Genomic DNA, 16726 nt, shown 5'->3' on the forward strand with positions numbered 1-16726 from the left:
ACAACCATAGGCTTCTTTGTTCTCACTTGTCAACCCCAAGCGTAATCCAGCCCCTCCACCTAAGAGCTTAGTTTTAGGTGTGATTCTGGCTGAGAATGATTTAGTCTAGGTTTGACTTAGCATTCATCCTCATTTTACACTGCTCTCCTCTCTCTTTTTAACCCTTTCTCTTTTTCTGTAGACCCTGTTTTCATGTTTCTTTACACATTGTTGTTTAACCGTTGTAGGATATAGTCTGGTTTGACATATCTTTGGCCTTGGGGTATGAACTGTTTGACTTGAGGCATCAAAGGTTTTGTAATGGATTCCTACAATGCAATGTCCTCTGCCACTCATGTACAGCAATTGCTTGGGTTAAGCTCATGGGTTTGTCATCCATGGCAGATGAGAGCACCCAGGAGGTGAGAAGCTCAGCTTAAGTTATTTGATTTGTGAATCAATTACATGTAAGGTTATCAATCCTGCACACTCAAAAGCAATAGCTGCCCCAATGAACATGAATCATTGTCACAGTTGTATATATTATTATTATTTGTATTTTTGTTTCATCCACTTCTCCTTGACCTGCATTGTTGGAGCTCAGAGCATAAGAATGTCACTGTACCCTGCTATTACATCTGCGACCCTGTGCATGTGACTAATAAACTCTAATGCGGTCAGACCATCACATAATGGGCATAGATATTACTATTACAGAATTTTCACGTGGGCGAGGATATTGGAAATTTAATCAAAGCCTATTGGATGATAATTTGTTTTTAACTAGGACAGAAGAACTTATAACTGACTTTTTCCCGACATGACATATACTACCGTTCAAAAGTTTGGGGTCACTTACAAATGTTCTTGTTTTTGAAAGAAAAGCAAAATTAAGCAAATATATCAGAAATACAGTGTAGACATTGTAAATGTTGTAAATGACTATTGTAGCTGGAAAAGGCAGATTTTGTTTTGAATATCTACATAGGTGTACAGAGGCCCATTATCAGCAACCATCACTCCTGTGTTCCAATGCCACGTTGTGTTAGCTACTCCAAGTTTAGCATTTAAAAGGTTAATTGATCATTAGAAAAACCTTTTGCAATTACGTTAGCACAGCTAAAAACTGTTGTTCTGATTTAAAGAAGCAATAAAAATTGACTTCTTTAGACTAATTGAGTATCTGGAGCATCAACATTTATGGGTTCGATTACAGGCTCAAAATGGCCAGAAACAAATAACTTTCTTCTGAAACTCGTCAGTCTATTCTTGTTCTGAGAAATGAAGGCTATTCCATGTGAGGAAGCCAAGAAACTGAAGATCTCATTTAACGTTGTGTACTACTTCCTTCACAGAACAGCGCAAACTGGCCCTAACCAGAATAGAAATAGGAGTGGGGGGCCCTGGTGCACAACAGAGCAAGAGGACAAGTACATTAGAGTGTCTAGTTTGAGAAACAGACACCTCCCAAGACTTCAACCGGCAGCTTCATTAAATAGTACCCGCAAAACAACACCAGTCTCAACGTCAACAGTGAAGAGGCGACTCTGGGGGATTGGAAATGATGCAGACAATTACATTGATGGAAGCTACAATCTATCCGAAATGTTAAAGATGATCTATCCCCCCAAAAAAATACTAATATAAATAATCTAATCTAAATCTAATCTAATCAAGGGCACCAAATGTGCAGCATCTGTATGGGCCACCTCCACTACAAAACCATTTCACATTGTCTTCAAATACCATTCCAGAAAGTAACAACCATTTTCTTTGTTCATCCTCTGAGAGAGATGGTAGAGGAAGATGATCTTGCCAAGTGCTTTATTGTCTTCCCCAGAGTGCTAGGAGCGAACACGTTTTGGGGACACAGTATTGATTTATAAACTCAATGTTCCTGCAATCCAGAATGGAGCGTCGCGACTGGGAGATAAGGGATCGCTCCAATGTGGCGAGGCCTTTTGCCGCCTTCACATCAAATGGAAAAGCTCAGAGTTTAAGAAAGATTTGTACATTTGTGTATTATTATTGTGGTGTTTCACCACTGCATGGTGCATTTTGGGACAAATAAGGTCATGGACTGTATTTGAATAATCTGCCACAACAGTCAACACAACATCCCAAACAAATGTCATAATGTAGCTTGTTATAATGTAGCTTGTTCTAATGTAGCTTGTTGGAATTTAGCTTGTTATAATGTAGCTTGCATTGGTGATTAGAATTTAATTCTATTTCTATGATTACACCAACCGTTTTACTTCTTTAACGGCTGCAAAGCCTCTTCTTTTTCTTCTTCCTGGCTGATGACCCTGTATGACCCTGACTCAGAAACACCCAGCAGGTAACCACCAATCTATCTGTTCAAAGTATGTTCTTCTTCTTCCTTCTTGTTGTTGTTGTTCTTCTGGAATAATGAACAAATGATACACATGAAATACATTGAGTCTTAGTTGGAATAACTGCAATACATCATCAAGATTTCCCCAATGTCAGTTCAATGTAAAGGGGAAGTTCTGTTGGAGTAGTTTGATTCAAATAAAAAGAACACCTCTGATAAAATGTGTGTTATGGAGCAATGCCACAGCCGTGTGGACATGAGTAGTATTGATGACACAACATCTCCAATTCATGTCTTAGCCGTCTTGTAACTTACAGTTGACTAATGTTGTTGTTGATTTTTTCACTTGAGTTATCATTAGGCTACAGTGTTCACTTCCTTGTTCTCCGGGAAGGTTGCCACAGAGTTTGGGGCCTTGGCTCGTATTCAAAACCGACTAGTTTAAATTTAATTCATACCAGGATTCATTTATGTTATAATATTTCTGCAATAACTGAGTAGCCTACTCTGAAAAACTGACATTTTATTCATTTGAACTTGCCATCCTGACATGGCACATGGGCATGATTGATCATTGAACAGCTGGCGGCAGGGTACCAGATACTACACCTGTTGATATGCAACCACCAGTTCATTCTTCAGATAGGATCACAAATTTCACCTGTTTGAGAAACTAGACCCATTTGGAACAAACCCACCTCATTCATTTGGTCAACTGGAATGTTTGTAAATTACTCAAAAATATTGTTACACTGGACTTTGTGCTAACTGGAAACCTCATGTCCTGAGTCCGCATTTATTGTAGATGGAGACTTTAATAAAGGAAATCTGAAGAAAAAAAAACTACAATTCTATCAACACATCTCCTTTGCTACTCGCAGTGTGAACATTCTTGACCATTGCTACTCTCCCTTCCGGGATGGCTACAAGGTCCTCCCCCGCCCTCCCTTTGGGAAAGCTGACCATGCTTCCATCCTGCACCTCCCCACCTATAGACAGAAACTTAAGCAGGAAGCACCTGTGGTAAGGACTGTTCAACATTGGCCTGACCAATCGGGATCTACTGAATGCTTCAAGATTGTTTTGATCACGTGGACTGGGATGTGTTCGGGGTCGCATCTAGGAATAATATTGGTTAATACACTGACTCAGTGACTGGGTTTGTCAGGAAGAGCCTAGGGGATGTTGTTCCTACTGTGATTATTAGAAGTTATTCTAACCAGAAACCGTGGATTGAAGGCAGCAATCACCCAAAAGTGAAATCAAGAACCACTGCAAGGTGACTGGGAACATGGACGTGTACAAACAGACTAACTATGACCTCGGTAAGGGAATCAAAGAGGCAAAACGTCAGTAAAGAGACAAAATGGAGTCGCAATTCAATGGCTCAGACATGAGACACATGTGGCAGGGACTCCAGACAATCATGGATTATAAAGGGAAAACCAACGCCTCGCTTCCTGAAAAGAAAAACACTTTTTGCGTGTGATTCGAGAGAGCATGCGCCCATTCCCAACGATGGGCCACAGTAGAGAGGATCAAAAGCTTCAAGTTCCTCGGCATGCACATCATTAAAGAAGTGTGGTGAAGAAGGGGTAGATCAGCTTAAATGGGGGTAGATCAGCTTAAATATTGCAGATAGAACCCACAATCTATAATTTCCAATCCCCCATACCCGTTGCTGACAGCTGTATAACACCGAGCACACAGCCATGCAATCTCCATAGACAAACATTGAAAGTAGAATGGCCTTACTGATGAGCTCAGTGACTTTCAACATGGCACCGTCATAGGATGCCAGCTTTCCAACAAGTCAGTTCGTCAAATTTCTACGATGCTAGAGCTGCCCCGGTCAACTGTAAGTGCTGTTATTGTGAAGTGGAAAAGTCTAGGCGCAACAATGGCTAAGCCACAAAGTGGGGGGCCACACAAGCTAACAGAATGGAGTGCGCAGCGTGTAAAAATGGTTTGTCCTTGGTTTCAACACTCACTGCCTCTGGAACCAACATCAGCACAAAAACAGTTCGTCAGAAGCTTCATGAAATGGGTTGCCTTGGCTGAGCAGCTGCAGTTGTGGAAACACTTCTCTGGAGTGTTGAATCATGCTTCACAGTTTGGGGAATGCCCTTTCCTGTTTCAGCATGACAATGCCCCGTGCACAAAGCTAGGTATATACAGAAATGGTTTGTAGAGATCGGTGTGGAAGAACTTGACTGGCCTGCACAGAGCCCTGACCTCAACTCCATGGAACACCATTGGGATTAATTTGAACACAGACTGCGAGCCAGGCCTAATCGCCCAACATTAGTGCCGACCTCACTAATGCTCTTGTGGCTGAATGAAAGCAAGTCCCCGCAGCAATGTTCCAATATCTAGTGGAAAGCCTTCCCAGAAGAGTGGAGGCTGTTATAGCAGCAAAGGGGGAGACCAACTCAATATTAATGCCCATGATTTGTTTGACGAGCAGGTGACCACATACTTTTGGTTATGTCTTGTGTCTCTGAAAACCATCCAGTTTAGATTTCTAATTGCCATATATTTTCATCTGTGCTGTGATGCTTCACAAAAGTTCTGAACCTTTCTATGCTCATAGTTTCTACAATATTGTAAATTAAAGATGGAAATTGTTATATTATTGATAGATTGAATATGGCTTTTCAAGTCACCTAGCAGTGCTATTTGAAGAGTTAGCTCCAGATAAATGTTGCAGTTCTTCGGCCTTTCCTGAACCTGCAACCGGAAACATGCTACATACATTGGCAGCAGCTAATGGGGATCCCTAATAAATAGAAATGTTTTCTGAGAAGTAGCCATAATTTACAATTTTACACCTGGTGTTACTATTCATAACTTTAATCCATTGTATAAGAGATTCTCCAAAATTAAAATAGTCATAACATTTATATATACTAAATTCAGCCTTTTCAAAATCAGCTATGAATACCAGGCCTGGTTTATCACATTTTACAGGGTTGTATTGTTTCCCGTACTTGTCTTATGTTATCTCCAATGTATCGTCAATGTAAAAAAATGCAGATGATTAGGATGAATAATATCCGACAAGACCTTTTTAATTCTATGTCCTATGCATTTTGCTACAATTTTTTGCACCACAACACTGAAGTGTAAGTGGCCTCTAGTTTTTTAGGTGGACTGGATTTTTATATTTACCACATGGGTCCTGTTTCAATAATAGTGAAATCAGACCTTCTTGCTGAGTATCTGCAATAGTACAGTTTGTCAAATTTGAGACGCAAAAGCCAGTATACACTACTTGTATTTATGAGGTATTGACATGTTGAAAGCACCAAGCTGTCTGATTAAACAACTAGCACACAGCTCAGACACCCATGCATACCCCACAATACATGCCACCAAAGGTCTCTTCGCAGTCCCAAATCCATAACAGACTATGGGAGGCGCACAGTACTACATAGAGCCATGACTACATAGAACTCTATTCCACATCAGGTAATTGATGCAAGCTGTAGAATCAGATTTAAAAACCAGATAAAAATACACCTTATGGAACAGCTGAGACAGTGAAGCAACACAAACATATGCACAGACACATGCATATACACACACATGATAATGTACGCACTATACACTCACATACACATTATACATTCACGTACACATGGCTTTTGTGTTGTAGATTAAGTATGTGGTAGTGGAGTAGTTGCCTGAGGGCACACAGTGTGTTGTGAAATCTGTTAGGAATCGATTGTAATGTTTTTAAAATTGTATAACTACCTTAATTTTCCCGGACCCCAGGAAGAGTAGCTGCTGCCTTGGTGGCAGCTAATGGGGATCCATAAGGAATACAAATCTAAAAATGCAAATACACTTTCTCAAAATAATCACGGTGAATCTATGATAACTCAAGATCTCTGTCATTAATTTTGACATTTCTTGCAGAGGAGATCTTAGTCGAGATCTTAGTATGTGCACCCCTTGTGCAATTAAATATATTGTTCGTTTTTACCATGAAATCTTAATTGAATCAGAACCAGTCTTTTTGATCTGACATAACAGGTTTATATTTACCGATACCATATGTTGGTGTAGAGGAAATCATGCAAGTAGTAGAAAAACTAAATTAAAAAGGAACCGGTGGAGAAAAAATTTGTGAACCCCAAGTTGCATTGGTTAAATCAAGTAGATAAGTAGAATCAGGTGGGTAAATAATTAGGTACCAAATGAAGCAATTAACGGAGAGATTGTTAGGAAAGAGTTTAGGTGGGACTCTGGTCAGTTTGGAGTTACCCAAAGCACACCATGCCGAGAGGAAAGGTGATCTCAGAGGACATCGGGACTAGGGTAGTGAGAGCACATCAGTCTGGGGAAGGCTATAAAATCATTGAGCTCCATCAGTCCACTGCGAGGCAAATCCTTTAGAATGGAAAGCATTTAACATGACAGCAACTTGGCCTAGAAGTGGACACCCTTCCAAAATATCCCCAACAACCACAAGAACAATAATAAATCAGTAAAAAAGTGAAAACACTGCCTACCTCCAAAATAACCTTATCCCAACAGTCAAGCTTGGTGGTGGTAATGTCAAGATCTGGGGCTGCTTTTCCTCCTCTGGACCTGTATGACTCAGCATCATTAAGGGAACCATGGATTCTGAGGTATACCAGGAGATTCTGGAACAGAATGTCATGCCATCAGTCAAGGAGCTAAAGCTGGGCCGAAAATTGGTCTTCAATCAAGACAACGACCCAAAGCACTGAAGCAAATCTACCAAAGAATGGCTCAGGAGAAAGAACATTTGTGTTTTGGATTGGCCAAGTCAAAGTCCTGACCTAAATCCAATTGAGATGCTGTGGCAGGACCTGAAACTGGCAGTTCATTCCAGACACCCCTCAAACCTCACTCAATTAGCTGAGTTCTGTAAGGAGGAGTGGGCAAAAATCCCTCAAAACAGATGTCAGAGACTGATTACTGGCTATAGGAGACGTTTACTCCAAGTTATCGCTGCTAATGGAGGTGCCACAAGCTGCCACAAGCAAGAGTTTCTGTTAAATAAGCCACTTTTGTTTTAAAAAAAAATATATATATATATATATATATATATATATATATATATATATATATATATATATATATATATATTTACAGTGCCTTGCGAAAGTATTCGGCCCCCTTGAACTTTGCGACCTTTTGCCACATTTCAGGCTTCAAACATAAAGATATAAAACTGTATTTTTTTTGTAAAGAATCAACAACAAGTGGGACACAATCATGAAGTGGAACGACATTTATTGGATGTTTCAAACTTGTTTAACAAATCAAAAACTGAAAAATTGGGCGTGCAAAATTATTCAGCCCCTTTACTTTCAGTGCAGCAAACTCTCTCCAGAAGTTCAGTGAGGATCTCTGAATGATCCAATGTTCACCTAAATGACTAATGATGATAAATACAATCCACCTGTGTGTAATCAAGTCTCCGTATAAATGCACCTGCACTGTGATAGTCTCAGAGGTCCGTTAAAAGCGCAGAGAGCATCATGAAGAACAAGGAACACACCAGGCAGGTCCGAGATACTGTTGTGAAGAAGTTTAAAGCCGGATTTGGATACAAAAAGATTTCCCAAGCTTTAAACATCCCAAGGAGCACTGTGCAAGCGATAATATTGAAATGGAAGGAGTATCAGACCACTGCAAATCTACCAAGACCTGGCCGTCCCTCTAAACTTTCAACTCATACAAGGAGAAGACTGATCAGAGATGCAGCCAAGAGGCCCATGATCACTCTGGATGAACTGCAGAGATCTACAGCTGAGGTGGGAGACTCTGTCCATAGGACAACAATCAGTTGTATATTGCACAAATCTGGCCTTTATGGAAGAGTGGCAAGAAGAAAGCCATTTCTTAAAGATATCCATAAAAAGTGTTGTTTAAAGTTTGCCACAAGCCACCTGGGAGACACACCAAACATGTGGAAGAAGGTGCTCTGGTCAGATGAAACCAAAATTGAACTGTTTGGCAACAATGCAAAACGTTATGTTTGGCGTAAAAGCAACACAGCTGAACACACCTTCCCCACTGTCAAATATGGTGGTGGCAGCATCATGGTTTGGGCTTGCTTTTCTTCAGCAGGGACAGGGAAGATGGTTCAAATTGATGGGAAGATGGATGGAGCCAAATACAGGACCATTCTGGAAGAAAACCTGATGGAGTCTGCAAAAGACCTGAGACTGGGACGGAGATTTGTCTTCCAACAAGACAATGATCCAAAACATAAAGCAAAATCTACAATGGAATGGTTCAAAAATAAACATATCCAGGTGTTAGAATGGCCAAGTCAAAGTCCAGACCTGAATCCAATCGAGAATCTGTGGAAAGAACTGAAAACTGCTGTTCACAAATGCTCTCCATCCAACCTCACTGAGCTCGAGCTGTTTTGCAAGGAGGAATGGGAAAAAATGTCAGTCTCTCGATGTGCAAAACTGATAGACATACCCCAAGCGACTTACAGCTGTAATCGCAGCAAAAGGTGGCGCTACAAAGTATTAATTTAAGGGGGCTGAATAATTTTGCACGCCCAATTTTTCAGTTTTTGATTTGTTAAAAAAGTTTGAAATATCCAATAAATGTCGTTCCACTTCATGATTGTGTCCCACTTGTTGTTGATTCTTCACAAAAAAATACAGTTTTATATCTTTATGTTTGAAGCCTGAAATGTGGCAAAATGTGGCAAAGTTCAAGGGGGCCGAATACTTTCGCAAGGCACTGTATATATATAAATATATATATATATATATACAGTGGGGCAAAAAAGTATTTAGTCAGCCACCAATTGTGCAAGTTCTCCCACTTAAAAAGATGAGAGGCCTGTAATTGTCATCATAGGTACACTTCAACTATGACAGACAAAATTAGAAAAAAAATCCAGAAAATCACATTGTAGGATTTTTAATTAATTTATTTGCAAATTATGGTGGAAAATTAGCATTTGGTCACCTACAAACAAGCAAGATTTCTGGCTCTCACAGACCTGTAACTTCTTCTTTAAGAGGCTCCTCTGTCCTCCTCTGTCCTCCACCTGTATTAATGGAACCTGTTTGAACTTGTTATCAGTATAAAATACACCTGTCCACAACCTCAAACAGTCACACTCCAAACTCCACTATGGCCAAGACCAAAGAGCTGACAAAATTGTAGGCACCAGGCTGCGAAGACTTAATCTGCAATAGGTAAGCAGCTTGGTTTGAAGAAATCAACTGTGGGAGCAATTATTAGGAAATGGAAGACATACAAGACCACTGATAATCTCCCTCGATCTGGGGCTCCACGCTCTCACGATCTCACCCCGTGGGGTCAAAATGATCACAAGAACGGTGAGCAAAAATCCCAGGACCACACGGGGGGACCTAGTGAATGACCTGCAGAGAGCTGGGACCAAAGTAACAAAGCCTACCATCAGTAACACACTACGCCGCCAGGGACTCAAATCCTGCAGTGCCAGACGTGTCCCCCTGCTTAAGCCTGTACATGTCCAGGCCCGTCTGAAGTTTGCTAGAGAGCATTTGGATGATCCAGAAGAAGATTGGGAGAATGTCATATGGTCAGATGAAACCAAAATTGAACTTTTTGGTAAAAACTCAACTCGTCGTGTTTGGAGGACAAAGAATGCTGAGTTGCATCCAAAGAACACCATACCTACTGTGAAGCATGGGCGTGGAAACATCATCCTTTGGGGCTGTTTTTCTGCAAAGGGACCAGGACGACTGATACATGTAAAGGAAAGAATGAATGGGGCCATGTATCGTGAGATTTTGAGTGAAAACCTTCCATCAGCAAGGGCATTGAAGATGAAACGTGGCTGGGTCTTTCAGCATGACAATGATCCCAAACACACCGCCCGGGCAACGAAGGTGGCTTCGTAAGAAGCATTTCAAGGTCTCCAGATCTCAACCCCATAGAAAATCTTTGGAGGGAGTTGAAAGTGTGTTGCCCAGCCACAGCCCCACAACATCACTGCTCTAGAGGAGATCTGCATGGAGGAATGAGCAAAAATACCAGCAAGAGTGTGTGAAAACCTTGTGAAGACTTACAGAAAACGTTTGACCTCTGTCATTGCCAACAAAGGGTATATAAGAAAGTATTGAGATAAACTTTTGTTATTGACCAAATACTTATTTTCCACCATAATTTGCAAATAAATTCATAAAAAATCCTACAATGTGATTTTCTGGATTTTTTTTCTCTCATTTTGTCTGTCATAGTTGAAGTGTACCTATGATGAAAATTACAGGCCTCTCTCATCTTTTGAAGTGGGAGAACTTGCACAATTGGTGGCTGACTAACTACTTTTTTGCCCCACTGTGTATATATATAATCTTTTACTTCAAATGTCTTTATTAGGATTTGGGGTTTAGGTTTCGGATGGGAAGAATGTGGACACGTTTTAACCCTCACTAATGTCTACAAATGCACCATTGAGAGCGTTCTGTTAGGCTGTGTCACCGCCTGGTACGATAATTGCACTGTTCGCAACCACACAGCTCTCCAGAGGATGGTGCTGTCAGCCAAAAGCACCATTAGGGGCACACTGCCTTCCCTCCAGGACATCTACAGCACCCGTTGTCACAGGAAGGCCAAGAACATCATCAAGGACCTCAGCCACCCAAGCCATGGCCTATTCACCCCACTAACATCTAAAAGGCAGAGACAGTACAGGTGCATCAAAGCTGGGACCGAGAGACTGATAAAGAGCTTCTATATCAGACTGTTAATCAGCCACCACTAGACAGCCTCCAACCATACCCAACTCTGCCCATTAGTCACAAGCCGGCTACCACCGGGTACTCTACCCTGCACCTTAGGGACTCCTGCCCTATGCGCATAGTCATTGAACACTGGTCACTTTAAGACACTTGCCAGCTGATCATCGTAAGTTCTGAGTACGTACCTTTTGGTAGGTGGGTATAAAATACAAGATAAGATAAGATCCCTTTGAGCATGGTGAAGTTCTTAATTACATGTTGGATGGTGTATCAATACACCCAGTCACTACAAAGACACAGGTGTCCATCCTAACTCAGTTGCCTTAGAGGAAGGAAACGGGTCAGGGATTTCACCATGAGGCCAATGGTGACTTTAAAACCTTTACAGAGATTAATGGCTGTGATAGGAGAAAACGTTGTAGTTATAACCAACATTGTAGTTATTCCACACAATACTAACCTACATGACAGAGTGAAAAGAAGGAAGCCTGCATAGAATAAAAAAAATAAAAAGCAAAACTGCTAAATTTACTTTATGTCCTGAATACAAAGCGTTATGTTTGGGGCAATACATCACGGAGTAGTACCACTCTCCATACTTTCAACCATAGTGGTGGCGTCACATAATGGGTATGCTTGTCATCGGCTAGGGCTAGGGAGTTTTTTAGAATAAAAATAAACGGAGTAGAGCTAAGCTGAGGCAAAAGCCTAGAGGAAAACCTGGTTCAGTCTGCTTTTTAACAGACACTTTGAGACAAATTGTGAAGGAGTTAATGGGGAGATTGGAGGAGAGAGCAATGAGAGAGCTGCTGTGTTGGTGCATGAGGCACGACATCCGCCTGACGGAGTGTGTCCGCGATTTGATGTCACCTGAGTCAGCTCTCCATACTCGTCCTGAGGCGCGTGCTAGCCGTCTGGTGAAGACTGTGCCAGCCCCACCCACCAGGCCGCCTGTGCGCCTCCCTAGCCCTGCACGTCCTGGGCCAGCTCGGCGCTACAGCTCTCCAATACGTGCTCTGAGCCCGGTGCGCTACATTCCAGCTCCACGCATCTGCCGGGCTAGGGTGAGGATCCAGCCAGGACGGATGGTGCCAACCCTGCTCTCCAGACCGCCAGTGCGTCTCCTCGGGCCAGGATATCCTGCGTCGGCTCTGCGCACTGTGTCTCCTGTGTGTCTGCACAGCCCAGTGCGTCCTGTGCCTGCGCCCTGCACGTGCCGGGCTAAAATTACCATCCAGCCAGGACGGGTTGTGCAGGCCATTAGTTCGAGACCTCCAGTGCGCCTCCACGGCCCGGTCTATCCTGTGCCTCCTCCAAGGACCAGGCTGTCTCTTCGTCTTCTCCCTCCAGAGTCGCCCGCCTGTCCGACGCTGCCAGAGACGCCCGCCTGTCCGGCGCTGCCAAAGTCACCCGCCTGTCCGGGGCCCGCTGCGAGGGTCCCCGCTCCAGAGGCGCCACCTAAGTGGGCCAAGCCTAAGGTGGAGCAGGGTCCACGTCCCGCACCAGATTCGCCCCCATAAAGAAGGCCCACCCGGACACTCCCCTTTAGAGTCAGGTTTCACGGCCGGCGTCCACACCTTTGGGGGGGGGGGGGGGGTACTGTCACACCCTGGCAATAGAAAGGCTTTTATTCTCTATTTTGGTTAGGCCAGGATGTGACTAGGATGGGCATTCTATGTTCATTTTTTATGTTTTGGATTTCTGTGTTGTTTGTCCGGGTGCGGTTCTCAATCAGAGGCAGCTGTCTATCGTTGTCTCTGATTGAAAACCATAATTAGGTAGCCTTTTCCCACCTGTGTGGTGTGGGTAGTTCATTTCTGTTTTGTACCTGACGGAGCTGTTTCGGTTGTTCTTTTGTTACTTGTTGTATTTAGTGGTCAGTTTAATAAATAACATGAACATGTATCACGCTGCGCTTTGGTCCTCACCTTCTTCCACCAACAGCCGTTACACAAATTCACTTTTCAGCTGGACAATAACCTAAAACACATTGCCAGACTTTTCAATTTTGCTTACCAAGACGAAATTGAATGTTCCTGAGTGACCAAGTTCTGAATGAAATCGGCTTGAAAGTCTATGGCAAGACTTTTACAACCAATAATGGGCAAATATTGTACAATCCAGTTTTGCAAAGCTTTTAGAGACTTGCCCAGAAAGACTCACAGCTGTAATTGCTGACAAAGGTGATTCTAACATGTATTGACTCAGGGCTGTCAATAGTTATGTAAATTAGATATATCTGTATTTAATTGTCTTTTTTTACACTTCTAGAAACATGTTTTCACTTTTCCATAATGAGGTATTGTGTGTAGATGGGTGAGAGAAAAAACATATATTTTGTATTCAGGTTGTACCATAAAAAAATGTGGAATGTGTCAAGGGGTATGAATACTTTTTGAAGGCCCTGTACATGTTTCAAGCAGACGACAATAGTCCCTGTGCCCAAGAATGCCAAGGTAACCTCTCCAAATTACTATCGCCCCTTAGCACTCACGTCTGTAACCATGAAATGCTTTAAAAGGCTGGTCATGGCTCACATCAGCACCATCATCCCAGATACCCTGGACCCACTCCAATTCACATACCACCCACAGATGACGCAATCTCTTTTGCACTCCACACTGCCCTGTCCCACCTGGACAAGAGGAACACTTATGTGAAAAGGTTGTTCATTGACTACAGCTCAGCCTTCAACACAATAGTGCCCTCCAGGCTCATCACTAAGCTAAGGACCCAGGGACGGAACCCCTCCCTCTAACACTGGATCCTGGACTTCCTGACGGGCCGCCCCCCAGGTGGTGAGGGTAGGCAACAACACGCTGATCATCAACACGGCGTCCCATCAGGGGTGGGTGCTTAGTCCCTCCCTGCGCTCCCTATTCACCCACGACTCTGTGGACGTGCCGAATTCAAAACCATCATTTAGTTTGCTGACGACACGACAGTGGGACGGAGTTGATTGTGTACTACAGGAAACAGAAGGCCGAGCACACCCCCTTACACATTGATGGGGCTGTCGTGAAATAGGTTGAGAGCTTCACACACACCAACACAATCGTGAAGTAGGCACGACAATGCCTCTTCCTCCTCAGGAGGCTGAAAAGATGTGTCATGGGCCCTCAGATCCTAAAAAAAATGATACAGCTGCACCAATGAGAGCATCTTGACTGGTTGCATCACCGCTTGGTATGGCAACGGCTTGGCATCTGACTGCAAGGCACTACAGAGAGTAGTGAGTATCACCCAGTACATCACTGGGGCTGAGCTCCCTGCCATCCAGGACCTCTATACCAGGCTGTGTCAGAGGAAGACCCTAAAATTGCCAAAGACTCCAGCCACCCAAGTCATAGACTGTTCTCTCTGCTACCGCACGGCAAGCGGTACCGATGTACCAAGTCTGGAACCAACAGGACCGTAAACAGCTTCTACCCCCAAGTCATAAGACTGTTAAATAGTTAACCAAATAGCTACCCGGACTATCTGTACTGACCCCCCTCTTTTGACTCATCACATTATTATCTTATTATCTATCCTGTTGCTTAGTCATTGTTCCCCTAACTATACCCCTACCTACACTACATGTACATGGCCAACAGGATGTGGACACCTAATCGTTGAACATCTCATTCCAAAATCATGTCCAACAATATGGAGTTGGTCCCCCCTTTGCTGCTCTTCTGGGAAGGCTTTCCACTAGTTGAAGGCTTTCCACTAACAAGAGCATGAGTGAGGTCGGCACTGATGTTGGGCAATTAGGCCTGGCTCGCAGTCGGCATTCCTATTCATCCCAAAGGTGTTCAATGGGGTTGAAGTCAGAGCTCTGTGCAGGCCAGTCATGTTCTTCCACACCAATCTCGACAAACCATTTCTGTATGGACCTTGCTCTGTGCACGGGGCATTGTCATGCCGAAACAGAAAAGGGCTGTTGCCACAAATTTGGAAGCATAGAATGGTCTAGAATGTCATTTTATGCTGTAGCATTAAGATTTCCCTTCACTGGAACTAAGTGGCCTAGCCTGAACCATGAAAAACAGCCCCAGACCAGTAATCCTCCACCATCAAACTTTCCAGGTAGAGTTCTCCTGGCATCCCCCAAACCCAGATTTGTCAGTCGGACTGCCAGATGGTGAAGCGTGATTCATCACGCCAGAGAACGTGTTTCCACTGCTCCAATGTCCAATGGCAGCGTGCTTTTTTTTTTAAATTGCGTGTTACGCGCTTCAGCACTCTGCAGTCCCGTTCTGTGAGCTTGTGGGGCAGAAATTTGACTGGTGCCACGTTGAACATCACTGAGCTCTTCAGTATCCGCCATTCTACTGCTAATGTTTGTCCATGGCGATTGTATGGCTGTGTGCTTGATTTTATACACCTGTCAGCAACCGGTGTTGCTGAAATAGCCCAATCCACTAATTTGCTTTAGACATGTATTGTGTATGTAGATTCTGTATCTACCTAAATTACCTCCTCCCCTGCACATTGACTCGGTACTGGTACCCTGTGTAAATAGCCAAGTTATCGTTATTTACTGTGTATTTATTCCTCATGTTACTATCTTTCTATATTTTTTCTATGTTTCTCTCTACATTGCTAGAAGGGCCCGTAAGTAAGCATTTCACTTAGTCTACAAATGTTGTTTTCGAGGCATGTGACAAATACAATTTTATTTTAGTTGATCAAGCTGTGGGATGAACAGCGCTCTCTGCTGGCTGAGGTGCTGCTGGACTCCTTTCTGAACTGTGCCTGTTTCCTCAACCCCCTGGAAGACCTGCTAGTGGGCTTCAACCTCTTCAGACTGTCCCACCATCGCCTGCTGCACTCGACCCTCAGGAAGTCCTCTGCCTCACAGACCTCACTCACATATGAACAATGGGATTGATCTGTGCTTTGGTTCTTCTGGAACAACCAACATGTAATTTCCCCAAAACACTGTCTGTTTGCAACATCACAGAATCCCTGCTTGACCGACAATAAGAAGTTAAGGAAGGAGATGGATCCTATTGACAGAAAATGACATTGTATGAGTGAACATCAGTTTGACTTCACTAGCCAGTTCACTCTTCAGCCACTAGAGGGCCTATATTTCTCTTAGGAGGATGGGCAGGAGGTTGTTTGAACTCTCTCTCTCTCTCTCTCTCTCTCTCTGTCTATCTGTCTGTCTGTCTGTCTGTCTGTCTGTCTGTCTGTCTGTCTGTCTGTCTGTCTGTCTGTCTGTCTGTCTGTCTGTCTGTCTGTCTGTCTGTCTGTCTCCCTGCTCCTCACACCTGGACAGTCTACCACTGACCTGCCTTCAGAGCCCTGCTCATCACACCTGGACAGTCCACAACTGTCCTTCAGAGCCCTGCTCCTCACACCTGGACAGTCCACAACTGTCCTTCAGAGCCCTGCTCCTCACACCTGGACAGTCCACAACTGTCCTTCAGAGCCCTGCTCCTCACACCTGGACCGTCCACAACTGTCCTTCAGAGCCCTGCTCCTCACACCTGGACCGTCCACAACTGTCCTTCAGAGCCCTGCTCCTCACACCTGGACAATCCACAACTGTCCTTCAGAGCCCTGCTCCTCACACCTGGACAGTCTACCACTGACCTGCCTTCAGAGCCCTGCTCCTCACACCTGGACAGTCCACAACTGTCCTTCAGAGCCCTGCTCCTCACACCTGGACAGTCCACAA

General features: G+C 43.6%; 1 pseudogene; it reads left to right on the forward strand.

The window, feature by feature from the left end:
* The first annotated feature begins 377 nt into the window (after positions 1 to 377).
* On the forward strand, positions 378 to 12604 carry LOC149976923 (uncharacterized; annotated as a pseudogene).
* The last annotated feature ends 4122 nt before the right edge of the window (positions 12605 to 16726 follow it).

The sequence above is a fragment of the Oncorhynchus mykiss genome, chromosome 16 (genome assembly GCF_057628025.1).
Source record: "Oncorhynchus mykiss isolate SJ-2025 chromosome 16, ASM5762802v1, whole genome shotgun sequence".
NCBI lineage: Eukaryota > Metazoa > Chordata > Actinopteri > Salmoniformes > Salmonidae > Oncorhynchus > Oncorhynchus mykiss.